Genomic DNA, 5,570 nt, shown 5'->3' with positions numbered 1-5,570 from the left:
AAAAGCTCCAACAATCCTTCTAAGGACTGGAGTAAGCATCTCGGAGTTGGAATATACGCTTTGATGAGATGATCAAAGATTTTGGGTTTATACAAAGTTTATGAGAAACTTGTATTTCCAAAGAAGTGAGTGGGAGCACTATAGCATTTCTGATGAGTATATGTTGTTGACATATTGTTGATCGGAAATGATGTAGAATTTCTGGAAAGCATATAGGGTTATTTGAAAAGTGTTTTTCAATGGAAAACCTGGATTAAGCTACTTGAACATTGAGCATCAAGATCAAAACTCTTAATAGTACTTTCAAATGAATACATACCGTGACAAGATTTTGAAGGAGTTCAAAATAGATCAGCAAAGAAGGAGTTCTTGGCTATGTTATATGGTGTGAGTATTGAGTAACACTCAAGACATGACCATGGCAGAAGAGAGAGAAAGGACGAAGGTCGTCCCCTACGCTTCAGACGTAGGATCTATAGTATGCTATGCTGTGTACCGCACCGGAAGTGTGCCTTGCCATGAGTCAGTCATGGGGTACAAGAGTGATCCATGAATGGATCACAGGACAGCGGTCAAACTTATCCTTAGTAACTAGTGGACTAAGGAATTTTCTCGATTATGGAGGTGGTAAAAGAGTTCGTCGTAAAGGGTTACACCGATGCAAACTTTGACACTAATCCGAATTATTCTGAGTAGTAAACCGGATTCGTATAGTAGAACAGTTATTTGGAATAGCTCCAAATAGAGCATGGTAGCAGCATCTAGGAGATGACATAGAGATTTTCAAAGCACACACGGATCTGAAAGGTTCAGATCCGTTGACTAATAACCTCTCTCACAAGCAAGATATGATCAAACCCCATGGGTGTCGATTCATTACAATCAAATAGTGATGTGAACTAGATTATTGACTCTAGTGCAAGTGGGAGACTCTTGGAAATATGCCCTAGAGGCAATAATAAAATGGTTATTATTGTATTTCCTTGTTCATGATAATTGTCTATTATTCATGCTATAATTGTATTGATCGGAAACCGCAATACATGTGTGGGTACATAGACAACACCATGTCCCTAGTAAGCCTCTAGTTGACTAGCTCGTTGATCAATAGATGGTTACGGTTTCCTGACCATGGACATTGGATGTCGTTGATAACGGGATCACATCATTAGGAGAATGATGTGATGGACAAGACCCAATCCTAAGCCTAGCACAAGATCGTGTAGTTCGTATGCTAAAGCTTTTCTAAATGGCAAGTATGTTTTCCTTAGACCATGAGATTGTGCAACTCCCGGACACCGTAGGAATGCTTTGGGTGTGCCAAACGTCACAATGTAATTGGGTGGCTATAAAGGTGCACTATGGGTATCTCGGAAAGTGTCTGTTGGGTTGGCACGAATCGAGACTGGGATTTGTCACTCCGTGTGACGGAGAGGTATCTCTGGGCCCACTCGGTAGGACATCATCATAATGTGCACAATGTGATCAAGGAGTTGATCGCGGGATGATGTGTTATGGAACGAGTAAAGATACTTGCCGGTAACGAGATTGAACAAGGTATCGGGATACCGACGATCGAATCTCGGGCAAGTACTATACCGGTAGACAAAGGGAATTGTATACGAGATTGATTGAATCCTTGACATCGTGGTTCATCCGATGAGATCATCGTGGAACATGTGGGATCCAACATGGGTATCCATATCCCGCTGTTGGTTATTGGCCGGAGAGTTGTCTCGGTCATGTCTGCATGGTTCTCGAACCCGTAGGGTCTACACACTTAAGGTTCAATGACGCTAGGGTTATAGGGAATAGATATACGTGGTTACCGAATGTTGTTCAGAGTCCCGGATGAGATCCCGGACGTCACGAGGAGTTCCGGAATGGTCCGGAGGTAAAGATTCATATATAGGAAGTCCTGTTTTGGTCACCGGAAAGGTTTCAGGTGCTATAGGTAACGTACCGGGACCACCGGGAGGGTGCCGGGGGTCCACCAGGTGGGGCCACCGGCCCCAGAGGGCTGCGTAGGCCAAGTGTGGGAGGGGACCAGCCCCAGGTGGGCTGGTGCGCCCCCCACAAAGGCCCAAGGCGCAGAGAGAGTGGGAGGGTGCAAAACCCTAAGTCCAGATGGGCCTTAAGGCCCACCCTAGGGCGCCCCCCCTCTCTTTCCCCCTTGGCCGCACCCTAGATGGGTTTTGGGGGCTGCCGCCACCCCTAGGGAGGGAACCCTAGATGGGGGTGCAGCCCCTCCCCTTCCCCTATATATACTTGAGGTATTGGGGGCTGCAAAAAAACGAGATGAATTATCCCAAGGCGCAGCCCTACCTCTCTCCCTCCTCGTCTCTTGCGGTGCTTGGTGAAGCTCTTATGGAGTGCCACACTCCTCCATCACCACCACGCCATTGTGCTGCTGCTGGATGGAGTCTTCCCCAACCTCTCCCTCTCTCCTTGCTGGATCAAGGCACGGGAGACGTCACCGGGCTGCACGTGTGTTGAACGCGGACGTGCCGTCCGTTCGGCACTAGGATCTTCGGTGATTTGGATCACGACGAGTACGACTCCCTCAACCCTGTTCTCTTGAACTCTTCCACTAGCGATCTACAAGGGTATGTAGATGCACTCCTCTCTCTCGTTGCTAGTCTCTCCATAGTGTGACGCCCCCGATTCAATCGTACACTAATCATACACGCAAACGTGTACGATCAAGATCAGGGACTCACGGGAAGATACCACAACACAACTCTAAAAATAAAATAAGTCATACAAGCATCATAATACAAGCCAGGGGCCTCGAGGGCTCGAATACAAGTGCTCGATCATAGACGAGTCAACGGAAGCAACAATATCTGAGTACAAACATAAGTTAAACAAGTTTGCCTTAAGAAGGCTAGCACAAACTGGAATACAGATCGAAAGAGGCGCAGGCCTCCTGCCTAGGATCCTCCTAAACTACTCCTGGTCGTCGTCAGCAGCCTGCACGTAGTAGTAGTAGGCACCTCCAGTGTAGTAGTCGTCGTCGATGGTGGCGTCTGGCTCCTGGGCTCCAGCATCTGGTTGCGACAACCAGGTAGAAGGGAAAGGGGGAAAGAGGGAGAAAAGCAACTGTGAGTACTCATCCAAAGTACTCGCAAGCAAGGATCTACACTACATATGCATGGGTATATGTGTAAAGAGGCAATATCGATGGACTGAACTGCAGAATGCCAGAATAAGATGGGGACAGCTAGTCCTATCGAAGACTACGCTTCTAGCAGCCTCCGTCTTGCAGCATGTAGAAGAGAGTAGATTGAAGTCCTCCAAGTAGCATCACATAGCATAATCCTACCCGGCGATCCTCCCCTCGTCGCCCTGTGGAAAAGCGATCACCGGGTTGTCTGTGGAACTTGTCTGGGTGTATTTTATTAAGTATCCAGTTCTAGTTGTCATAAGGTCAAGGTACAACTCCGTGTCGTCCTTTTACCGAGGGACACGGCTATTCGAATAGATAAACTTCCCTGCAGGGGTGCACCACATAACCCAACACGCTCGATCCCATTTGGCCGGAGACACTTTCCAGGGTCATGCCCGGCCTCAAAAGATCAACACGTCGCAGCCCCACCCAGGCACAACAGAGGGGTCAACACGCCGATCTAAATCCTATGCGCGCAGGGGTCTGGGCCCATCACCCATTGCACACCTGCATGTTGCGTACGCGGCCGGAAGCAGACCTAGCAACCTCCATTACAAAGGAAGTTGTGTTAACGCATTCCAACCCGGCGCGCGCCGCTCAGTCACTGATGTCACGAAGGCTTCGGCTGATACCACGACGTAGAGTGCCCATATCTTTCCCGCGTAGTTGGTTAGTGTGTATAGGCCAGTGGCCAGACTCAGATCAAATACCAAGATCTTGTTAAGCGTGTTATTATGAAGCAACCGCGGACGCCGACCAGGGCCAGGCCCACCTCTCTCCTAGGTGGTCTCAACACGCCCTGTCACTCCGCCTCAAAGTAACAATCGGGGGCCGTCGGGAACCCAGGCCCACCTCTACCGGGATTGAGCCACCTGTCCTTCCAGCCCTCACATCGAAATCACTTGCGGGTACTCAACGAGCTGACCCGACTTTAGTCACTATCTGTATAGTATGTATGTATAGTATAGCATATACCCGTGATCACCTCCCAAGTGATCCCGGCCCAATAATATAGCAAGGCAGACTGACAAGAATGTAGGGCCAATGATGACAAACTAGCATCCTATACTAAGCATTTAGGACTGCGGGTAAAGGTATCAATGACTGTAGCAACAATGACAGGCTATGCAGCAGAATAGGATTAACGGAAAGCAGTAACATGCTACACTACTCTAATGCAAGCAGTATAGAGGAGAATAGGCGATATCTGGTGATCAGGGGGGGCTTGCCTGGTTGCTCTGGCAAGGAGGGGTCGTCAACTCCGTAGTCGAACTAGGCACCAGCATCGGCGTCGGTCTCGTAGTCTACCGAAGAGAAGAGGGGGAAGAAACAATGAATATAATGCAAACAGATGCATAACGATGCATGACATGACAAAGCGTGATGCCAGGTGTGCCCAAACGCGGTAGTAGGTGATACCGGCGAAGGGGGAAAACATCCGGGAAAGTATTCCCGGTGTTTCGCGTTTTCGGACAGATGAACCGAAGGTGAAAGTTGCAGGTTTGATAGGTTAGGGATGCATGACGGACGAACGGGCTGCGTATCCGGATTCGTCTCGTCGTTCTGAGCAACTTTCATGTAGAAAGTATTTTCATCTAAGCTACGGTTTATTTTATATTAATTTTAAAAGATTTAAATCATTTTCAGGATTTATTTAATTATTTTAAAACAACATTATCCAGAACAGTGTTTGCTGACGTCATCATGACATTAGCATGACGTCAGCAGTCAACAGAGGTGTTGACTGGTCAAACTGACGTGTGGGTCCAGTGGGACCCACCTGTCATACTCTGTTTAGATAACTAGGGTTTAGTTAAACTAATTACGGTTTAACTAAACTAACAAGTCAAACAGATTAATTAAATAAGATTAATTAGCTTACTTAATTCACTAATTAATTAATTAGTAATTATTATAAATTTTATTAATTCATTTTTACTTATTTTATGTTTTTTTATTAAAAAACTTTCTAGGGGCGGGCCCCACATGTCAATGGCCCTAGGGGCCTAACGGGCGAATGGGTTACGGGCATGGGGGCGCACGAGCGCTAGCGAAACGGGGCGGAGCCCCAGGGTGTGGGCGTAACCCGTTGAGGTGACGCGGCAGAGCCGGGCGCGGGCGCCGGCGGCCAGGGGCCGCACGAGCGCCGGCCGTAACAGGACGATGGGGTGGAGGGAACCGGAGCTGTGGGTGCGTGTGCGCAGGCGGGCGGGGCGGACGGGCAAGGTGCTGTGGCCGCACGTGCAGGCGGCATCGGGCGCAGCGGGACGGCGGGGGCAGTGGCGGGGCGGAGCCCACGACGGAGTGAGCTCCGGGCGCGGGTGCGGGCTCGCGCTTGGCCGTGCGTCGCAACGACGGAGTGAGGCACCGAGCGTGCGTTGAGGGTGACACGCACGCACAG

The sequence above is a fragment of the Triticum dicoccoides genome, chromosome 7B, assembly GCF_002162155.2.
Source record: "Triticum dicoccoides isolate Atlit2015 ecotype Zavitan chromosome 7B, WEW_v2.0, whole genome shotgun sequence".
Lineage (NCBI taxonomy): Eukaryota > Viridiplantae > Streptophyta > Magnoliopsida > Poales > Poaceae > Triticum > Triticum dicoccoides.
This window is presented reverse-complemented; position numbering follows the sequence as displayed.